Here is a 10,383-nt window from a genome sequence, read left to right on the forward strand (position 1 = left end):
TACGCTTTTACCGGCCTCTCTGTTCAACGTTCAGCAAAATTTATTGCAACCACATGTTGCTGTTTTCCCGACTGCAGCGGCACTTCCGCTGCACCCAGAAATCTCCTGGTTCCCCCCTTTCGGGGTCTTTCTTACGCTGGCCCTCGGTTTTCTGTGTACGTTCCTCTCCGCTCCCCCTCCCTTCCCTAAGAACGGCGACACGCCCGCTTTGGTTCTTTCCAACCCTACAGGACTCGTTCAGGCATCTCGCAGTATCAGCTGTCGCGTAGGCTCGCGGGCGGCGCACCCTTCTTTAACTTGCGTTCAAACTACTCTGCTTTTTTTTCAAGCACTGTCCATATTAACGAGACAAAAATACATGGGCCCAAGTGGGGTGCGTGCAATCTTCCCGCTGTCCATTGTCCGGACAGCAAGTTTCCATTGTGGGAATTCAACATTTCCCTCGCCCGCACGACGCGGCGAACACCCTCTCTCTCTCTCGGGAAGCCCTCATCTTTCCCCTTCTGGCCTCCTTCCTCCGGTGCTGTGGCCGAGAGCGCGGGGGTGAGAGAACGGCCCCTACCTTCCCCCTCCCCTCTCATCTTGGCGGACAGCAGCTTCACCCAGGGAGACGACGCCGCGACGCCGTAGCGCGCGGATGCTGCTATGACACCGCGAGGAAGAACATTGGGCGTTCCCAATAAACAACTTGGCCCGCTGGCTATGTTTGCATTGGTGTGACGTTCTTCACGGCCACTGCTGTGGTCGGAGCTAGCGGTGTGGCCTCGGTTCTCAGAGCGGAGCCGCAGCCCCGCAGGGAATCCCCACACCATATTCATCATCATCATCAGCCTGACTATACCCACTGCAGGGCGAAGGCCTCTCCCATATTTCTCCACTTAACCCGGTTCTGTGCTAGCTGCATCCACTTGACCCCTGCGAACTTCTTAATCTCATCCGCCCACCTAACTTTCTGCCGCCCCCTGCTACGCTTCCCTTCCCTTAATGGAATCCAGTTTGTTACCCTAAGCGACCATCGGTTATCCTCTCTTCGCACTACATGTCCTGCCCATGTCCATTTCTTCTTAATTTCCACTAGAATGTCGGTAACCTGAGTTATTTCTCTGACCCACTCTGCACGCTTCCTATCTCTTAATGTTACTCCTACCATTTTTCGTTCCATAGCCCTCTGGGTTGTCCTCAACTTAAGTAGAACTCTCTTGGTTAGCCTCCACGTTTCAGCCCCATAGGTGAGTACAGGTAAGATGCAACTGTTATATACTTTCCTCTTTAGCGATACCGGTAAGCTGCTAGTCATAACCTGCGAGTGCTTGCCAAATGCACTCCATCCTAATCTTATTCTTCTTGTTATTTCCTTTTCATGGTCTGGATCTGCGGTTACTACCTGTCCTAAGTAGACATATTCGCCTACTACTTCCAGTACCTCGCTACCTAATGTAAACTGCTGTTCCTTCCAGAGGCTGTTGAACATTAGGGGAGAGTCGGGAGGAATGGGACACTTTTCACAAATATATTTTTATCTTTTTTTATTTTGAATACAAACAGATGTTTTATAATTTAAAATATAAAGCAAAACTTGTTGCACAAATTCTGGGAAGCAATGTTTGCTACCTCTTCAAGGGCAGCTCTAAAAAAACAATTTACAACCACCAAAATCTGTCCCATTCCACCCCCACCTTAGGGTGGAGTGGGACACCACTTGGGAGGAATGGGACATGTGTAATGCTGTAGTGACAACTTCATTAGCGAACATTATAAGCTGATAGTTCGACTTCAAACTTGAAGCAGGACTGCAGGCGCTTTGTTGCCCCGACAATAGTCGGCACCGGCAGTTTCATAACAATGTCGGTGATTGGTACAGTTGCTCTATCTTCGTGAAGAGGAAAGTAAAACTGGGAGCTCTCATCTTTCTTTCGAAGAAACCGGACACTGACGTCCAACTTCTCACAGCTTTCGACTCTGCCCGCGTAATAGACAGATTTTTTGTTTCACAGAACCTGACGAGGACAAATTCACCTTTTTCCACTCTAAAACCTTCATTCGGCCATTCGACCTCAGAAATTTCGTGCCTCTCATCATCGACACTTGACATGTCACTGCCCGAATCGTCAAAGGCAACGGCAACAGTTTCTTCGTCACTCGAAGAGCTTATATCCATTTGACGACGCCGTTTCATTTTTGGACGAGTAGTGGCAGCAATCTTAGCTGCCTTTGGTGCTCTTTTTTTCAGACTCCGCCGTGCAAACCTCTCCGCAGTTGCTTGTTCAATGGCACGTTTCTCTGGGGTATCTGTAAGCACTTTGGTGCTACCCTTCTTCCTTCCTTTTTGCCCTGACTTGCGTGGCGCAGCCTTTGGATAAGGCCTGAGGTCGCTTGGAATAATGCGACTGGAAGAAGGAGCTGACGTCGATGCACCTTCATTGGCCGTGGGCGTGAAGACATCTCTGAGGATGTTTCGAGCTGCGTTAGTGTCCGTATCCGAGTTCAGAACTTTTCCTTGAAGGCTTGATCCATCCATTTCACATACTGCGGTAGCTGGCTGTGGTGACAGCACTCCGCTAGGGGAAGCTTCGGGTCTGTCAGTCACTGAAGACATCATGTAGTCGTCCTCAGTGAAGGGCTCGCTATTGAAAGGCCAAATACCTGTTTTGTGGAAACCTGAGATTATATTCTTTTGGGTTACCGTTGATACGTAGGCGGATCCCACTAGTTCTCCAACGTTGTATATGGAGATGGCCTTCCCTGGATTATTTATAAGCCAGTCATTGCATGCAGCGTTGTAGCGAGATTTGAATGGTCCATACACAGATACATCAAGTGGCTGCAAGCGGTGGCTACAGTGTGGAGGAAAGGTCAGCAGAATGATGCCACTTTCTTTGGCCTTGTTGATGGTGTTGATGTTGACATGGCTTTCGTGATTGTCAAGGATTAGAAGAATAGGTTCTTCCTTCGAGCACTTTGTATGTGTCACAATGTGCTGTAATGCCAGTACAAACAGCTCGCCGGACATCCATCCTGACCTGCTTGCCAATCCAAGACTTCCGGCTGGGGCGCCCTTGAGGAAAAAATCTTTAAATCTCACTCGTGGAAAAATGAATACCGGTGGCAGAGCATTTCCTATGGCATTGACAGTGCATAAGACGGTCACCAGTTCACCGCGTTCTGCAGATGTGACCTGGCCAATTTGTTTCTCTCCTCTTGCTGCGATAATCTTTGGCGGAATGTGGGCAGTTGTGAAGCCTGTTTCGTCACAGTTGTAGATGCGGTCTGGAGTTAGCTTGTGTCGGTCGTAGACGCCTTTCAGATTAGAAAGGAAAGCATCGACGTTGTGCTTGTTGAAGCTCGTTGCCCGGCCAAGACTGGTGGCTTCCGGCGATCGAAGCGAAAATTCAGGATGACGGTCCATAAAGCCCAGAAACCAGTCTCTTCCAGCTAACTTGTTGACTTCCCATGATGATGGGCACTTCCGACTTAATGCTGTTGCAAACTGGTATGCCAGGGAACGAACTTGCATTCTTGTTAGTCCATAGTGCATCTTGCTTGCCTTCAGCAAATATTCTTTCAAAAGTACTTCATCTTCTCCTGTGAAGACCATACCGCAGACCAAGTTGGAGTTGAACAAAATACTGTCTCTCGCACTACAACCCTTCTACTTCTGTACTGCTCGACCAAGGGCTGATTTTGAGATTTTAAGAGCTTCTGCTACGGCCCTTATACTTTTTTTTTCTTCGCAAACTAATCTCACAGCATCCAGCATCAAGCTGTTCGTCGTTCGAACCCTCTCGGGATGCTTTTTCTTGTATACCCTTGGCATCTTCCTGAAAATTCAAATGGAACAATATCATGCAAATGTAAACAAGCACCCTCACAAAGCTCAAAAATGTCGGCTTTGTCTAATTCGTTGCGTGCATTAAACAGCACTACAGCTGTAGCCAACTAGTTATGCCCTTTTCCCGGGAGGCTCACGTTTCAAATTGCGTCTTTATTTCCCCATTTGGAGTGCCCTAGCGTGAATTTTCATCTAACCAGCATATCTTCAATCTCATGCCATTTTGATGGCACCGAATAAATATTACCTCAAAACATGAAATAAACAAAAATAACTCTTTTTTAGGCTAATGCGGCTGAGCCTTGCAGCAGAGTCGCTAGCCACAGCACTAGTCGTATTGCCGGGAGGAATGGGACAGCGTCCCGTTCCTCCCTCATCTTAACTGTCCCATTCCTCCCAAGCAGCATTGCACCAACAAAGAAACGTTCCGTGGCGAAAGTTCTCTCCTTAGGCCCAAACATTTTACTGCACGAGGCACGGCACAGATGCACCTTCTTGGACAAAAATTTATATTAGCGACCTACGCGTTCTCTAAATATGATAAAGCTGTGACTGAAATAGCAGATACTTACTTTTGACACTTGAATTCGGCGATTTCTTATCGGAGCAACTTCCACACGCCACAGAAATCGGCCATTACGCCCAGGCTATCCATATGCTAGTGCCACCTCGAGATTATTTGAAGAACTTTTTTGAACGAGTTGCTAGAGAGATACACCAGGTGTCCCACTCCTCCAACCGTCCCAGACCTCCCGACTCTCCCCTACCTTAGTCTTCTGCATATTGATTTTCAAGCCTACCTTTCTACTTTTCCTGTCTAGGTCATCAATCATTATTTGCAGCTCATCCCCCGAGTTGCTTAGCAAGGCAATGTCATCAGCAAATCGCAGATTACCGAGGTATTCTCCATCTACCCTTATCCTTAACTGCTCCCATTCCAAGTCTCTGAATACCTCCTCTAAGCAAGCTGTGAATAGTACTGGGGAGATTGTGTCTCCTTGCCTAACACCTTTCCATATTAACGAGGCATAAATACATTGAAAAGGTTTCGTCCCCAGAAAAACTGTCCATAATTCGGGTCGTCCATATTAACGGGGGTCATATTAACGGGGCACGACTGTATAGGCAGACGCCAAGCGTGAAAGGGAGATTCAGTTTGGCTACGAAAAAAATTTACGCCATACATAGCATAAAAACAAATCCCAATAATAGTCATTTTCGACTTCAATTACACTCGGAGACGACTTGTTATGGCAGTGTGGCCAAGGTTAGGCAGAAAAGGTAAGACAGGCCACTGTTCCCTAGCCGTGGAAAAGGAGCCAACTCATCCCTAGTGACCTTCAATTTATCCCTTTCACCCGTCCCCTCGCCTTCCACAATGCAAGAGGACCATGGCCCGTCGTCTTCCCTTTCCTATCTGGCCTGGGCCACAGTGACAAAAAGGAAAAAAAAAAAGGAAAATGGTATCCCTTAGTATATACATAAAATATGCTGACAATGAAACATGAACTGATCGGGCAGCGCCTAGCTTCCGTGAGACTCTCCATAGCAGTTGCAGATCCTGTACGGCCCGAGAACTTGTGTTCTGTCCAAAAAGCAAGGAAAGGCACAAGCTTTCTAAACTGGTTCATTTTATTTCATACATACTGCTAACCTCCTTTTGGAGGCCGTTGCAGGTTTGGGGCATAATATAAAAACAGCAAATGACAGAAATACTGACAATCCACACTTGTCTAATTTCTATATAATTCTATATTGCAGTGTGGAAAAAGAAATGGAAAAAAAGTATATGATACCATATAATCACACTGAAGACACATGTTTCACTATATTTGTACAGAGGTCAGGCTACACATATATAGGGTACTCAAGGAACAATTGCCAGCCGTGAACTGAACCCATCTAGTGATGAGCAATTAACCACTTCATTGGCTAAACCATTCCATTCGTGGACCGCCAGGGGAAAGAAGAACATGAACGTATCGCTGTGTGCTCGACTAAATGCTTGGAATGACGCATTCTTTCGTTTCTATGTGGTGACAGTTTAATAAATTTGGAAGCTGTATGCAATCAAGAACATCCACACCGTGCGTGCTGCATAGCAAACGGCCTTCGGATGGTTGTCGTTGAATCAAACTGTAAAACTGGAGTCTCTATAAAGTCTTGACCATGAACTGCAGTACTTTGTTGCTTTTCACCTCATCTTGGTTTGCAACTTCTGGTTTAGGTTCATCGCACAGGCGATTTCTGAGTGTAACTATAGACCGTTTTATCACGGGCGCTGCCATTTTGTGTATGTGGCGCCATCTAGCGGCCGAGTTGTGAACAACCGCCATGCTGGTATGTGGGGTCCCATCCGCGGAACAGGCGACAAGTAGCGCAAATCGGCATTTTGAAGCTTTCGCGTACAAATTTTTGCTTTCTGAAAGTACCTAGCTGAAAGAAAAAAAGTTTTCAGTAGCAGCGCAGCCATTCGGTCAGAAATGACAAAAAATTATGCTCCTCATCAGATTGGCTGAAGGCTACAAGCCTGATTACAATTAGTGTGTACCTTTGATGTGGCACAGAGAGGCGGCGGCGCACCACTGGCAGTGATGGCAGCTTTCGATCTACTTTTTATTCTTAAATGATTTCTAGAGACAGCTTACCGTAACAATTTGAGGAAAGAAAGTGAATGTAGCCGTTTCATGTCACGTTTAGGAGCAATGCTAATCGCGCTAGATTTGTTGGGTCAACTGATCATTCATATACTCTTTACTGCTTGAGCGGCTACTGTGGAAGTTCCCACACCTCCACTGGGGTTCTATTCTTAAGTATCCATTATCCATTTCGGATCCATTTACTCTACCCTGGCTACTTTTGTTGGGTGACAATCAGGCAAGCGTCCACTATCAGGCAATCGGATTTCAGCATTGCCTACATGACCCAACCACCTGTTTGCCGGTATGTACGGGGAGTGGCGATGACTTCCCAACAGCGGAAGCTGCTATCCTGCAATTTCTCTGACTGGGCGTTAGTTGCGTTTGTCTGACGCTGTCGTCATGCTGACATTAAAATACAAGATAAAATGGACAAATGATACCTATGGAATAGAGACCTTAAATTATGTCCCATAATGACCTCATCGAAAGTTGCTTTTATCAAAAATTACATAGTCCATTTTTCGTCGCAAGGTTTGCTTACTGCAAGCAATCGCTGCTATTCCTATGATCATATTCTCATTTATTATCGGCAGCAAAATCTTACGAGATGCGTGTTTAAAAAAAAATATTTTAGCGCTGTTTCACTGAATAAGTTGACAACCAATTTATTAGTATATCGTTGTCTTCAAGTAGGACAGGTTCTTTCATAGTTGCATAAAACTCAGGTGACTGAAACAAAATAGTTCTTCCTTACCTGACAGCATCTCTTAAATATTTGCCCCAAGGAATATCATCCGCTTGTTGCCCAAAGTCTGCCGTTGTTGCATGGGTATTCAGTTTTTCCGGTCCCTACTCTACAAACACAGTGTTCGGAACTCGCACGAAAGGCTGCCAAAGCGAAGCATTTTCGGTTGGGGCTTGAAAATCAGACGCTGCTCGTCTTCGCCCAATTGAGTGAGTTGCAAGTGGAACAGTGTAGAGCAACACACGCGCATACCACTGCTGTTAATCTTTTATCTTCTGTTAATCATCTCCTTTTAGTTATTTTTTGTTAATGCAAACAACTGAGTAAAAAAAAAAAAAAAGATTGCGTTAACCGCGGCAGCTCTTAGCAGCTAAACTGCGGCCGGCAGAAATGAAACGATCAGGAAAATGAAGGAAAGAAAGGGATGAAAGAAGAAAGAACAGGGAAAGAAAGCACATCGCTCACATCAGCTTAGATACTTTGCGGCTATTCAAGACACTCTGTGTGCAAAAGACTGCAACGTGTGCCCTTTCTCCGTACGTAGAATGCCCTGCCGCCCCGCTGCTATCCCCGCGTCCCCACATACCAGACAGGAGGAGCCGCGCAGAGCGTTCCGGTTCGAGGCTATTTTCCTCCTCACACCGTGTTTACAAAGGGGGCGCTCGCGGCGTCGCAGTCGAAAAAAAAGGGGCCGACTTTGTCTTTGGAACCAACAAGGACGAACATTCCAATGCGGGCCACGTGGCTGGGGCCAGCACTGGCATGGAAGGCATAAGCAAAGTAGGTCAGGCGGATCCGAACCCTCAGAGTTATTTAGAAGCAGCTAAGACGCCGGAAAAAAAGGAAGAAGTAAGGAAGAATGAAAATCCCAGAGATAAGGACACAGATAACCGAAAGCAGGAGCCAACAGTTGGGAGACGGAGAGAGAAGGCCCAGGTGCTTATCACCGGAGATTCTAACATGAACAGGTGCAAGCGAGATATCTTGGAACGTGTAAGGGGTGATAAGAGAGTGTTGGTTGGAGCCTTCCCAGGGAGAACAATGAGGGCAGTGCTAAAAGAGAGTAAAAATAGGCCGTTGAAGAATTCCGCAGAGCGCAGTATGGTAATAGTAGCCACGGGTCTAAACGATGTCCTAAATGGTGACGCTGCAGGAGTGGTGGAAAGTTTAGCTAAGGGAGTTGACGAGATCAGGGAGATAGCACAGCAGACGCAGATAGTTGTATGCACAGTACCAGAGGTGCTAGGATTGAACGGAAAGATGGAAAAGGACGTGGTGACAGTTAACCAGGACATAAGAAAGTTAAGCCTGGAGAAGCGTTTCGAAGTGGTTGAGGTAAACAGGGAGGTACATAAAGCAGGTTTTGGTAGGGCTTTTCAGCGAGATGGCATTCATTTTAACAGAAGGGTGGGAGCAGAGATCGGCTGGCGCCTGGCAGGCAGGGCTGTAGCTTTTTTAGGGGGTCTGCGAGGACTCCGTGCACAGAGGTAGTTAGAAGTGAAGCAGAAGAAAGTGTAATAATGGAGGCTGAGCCCCCAAAAATGGCAAAGAGTAGGTCGAGAAAGAAAAGTAGAAAAAATAAATTTAACACTAGGATCAGCTACATAAACATGCAAGGAGGTAGAAAAAGAGCGAAATGGCTAGAGATAGAACAGCAGTTGAAGGATGACAAAATAGGTGTGTACGCTGTTTGCGAGACTCATCTCAGAGATCTAGAAGATCCGCCGTTTATAGTGCCGCGAAACCTTCAAAACTGTATTTGTTGTTTTTTAACAGCCGCCGGCATACAGGCTTATCACTCTGATTCTGGACCGCGTATCGGTTCCGTAATCTTTGTTTGTTAATGCTCAATGTCGCGAGTCACACCTTTATCAGTTTTGTTGTAGCACAAGATGCACCGAGATCTGTCTCGAAGGTTCCGGCCACTCGGGTGTCTTTCCACAATGTTCCAGCCCGTGCTGGTAGTTGTTTGCGACGTTATCTAGATTGTTCTGTGCAGCCTTTAAATTGAGCGTTGCCGAGTGTGACGGGCATTCTTTGTTCGACGATCGACGAGCACGTTTGTTTCTATCGCCGCCGCCGAGTTGCTTAGTTCTTTTGCGGGCGCAAGTCAGCCCAAATAAAGAGTTTCTTTAGTGCAATCATCGACCCTTCATTTGTGTCATCGACCTCGTCACCACTACGTGACATCTGGTGGAGGTGCTGCCTTTGATCCCTCAAGCGAAGACCCAAGCCGTGTTCCTGTCGCCCTGGAAGACCAGCCTACAGGTCACCGAGCCAGCCGCCGACTTCAAGGCCTACAACCCGAACACGGTCTGCTGCCTGACCCCATTCGATCTCGGAAGGCATCGACGCTCACAATGGCCCAGCCTACAGCACCGGTTGTTTTCGTTCAACCCCGTGAGCCCCCCTGCTTCCATGGACGACCGGATGAAGATGCAGAAGACTGGGTGGACCTTTTCGACCGTGTGGCAGAATTCAATGGCTGGAACGACGCCACGAAACTCAGGCAAGTCTACTTCGTTCTTCAAGGACATGCCCGAGTTTGGTTCGAAAATCATGAGGCAGCTATGAACGATTGGGACATTTTCAAGGAAGCGTTTTTGACTGCCTTTTCAAGCGTCGTCCGAAAAGAAAGAGCCCAGGACCTCCTTCAGTCAAGACTTCAACTTCCTAACGAGCCTGTGCTGGCGTACGTTGAAGAGATGAAGCGCCTCTTTCGCCGCGCTGACCCTGGCATGACTGAAGGTGAGAGAGTCAAATTTTTAATGCGAGGCGTCAAAGAATCGCTTTTTGCAAATCTTGTCCGAAATCCGCCAAAAACAGTGGCGGAATTTGAAACGGAAGCGTCTGCCATCGAGAAGACGTTGTACACCCGGATGCGCCACTACGAGCGACCACTCCAGGCAGACTACTCAATCCACTACCCCAGCGCATCTACAAGCGGAGAGAACCTTCGGGACCTCATCCGGGAGATCGTGCGAGAGGAGCTCCGCCGACTCATGCCATCCTCGCAACAACCGCAGGTGGCGACGCTCGCGGACGTCGTCCGGGAAGAAGTCCAGCAGGCGCTGGGCGTTCATCAAGCTATGGCTGCGACTGTTCCAGCACAAGAGGCAACAGCGATGAACTACGCTGGTGCATTACGCCGCCCTCCGCCCCGACGT

General features: G+C 47.5%; 1 pseudogene across 1 annotated transcript; it reads right to left on the bottom strand.

Moving 5' to 3' along the window:
* Window positions 1-1,497: 1,497 nt before the first annotated feature.
* LOC146206857 (uncharacterized) lies at window positions 1,498-4,586 on the bottom strand (annotated as a pseudogene). The gene is made up of 2 exons (XR_014704548.1): window positions 4,402-4,586; window positions 1,498-3,818 (listed from the first exon to the last, which is right to left on the bottom strand). The product of XR_014704548.1 is annotated as an uncharacterized LOC146206857 (transcript).
* Between the last annotated feature and the right edge of the window lie 5,797 nt (window positions 4,587-10,383).

Source organism: Amblyomma maculatum, chromosome 1 (assembly GCF_055883805.1).
Source record: "Amblyomma maculatum isolate TAMU_Amacu chromosome 1, ASM5588380v1, whole genome shotgun sequence".
Taxonomy (NCBI): domain Eukaryota; kingdom Metazoa; phylum Arthropoda; class Arachnida; order Ixodida; family Ixodidae; genus Amblyomma; species Amblyomma maculatum.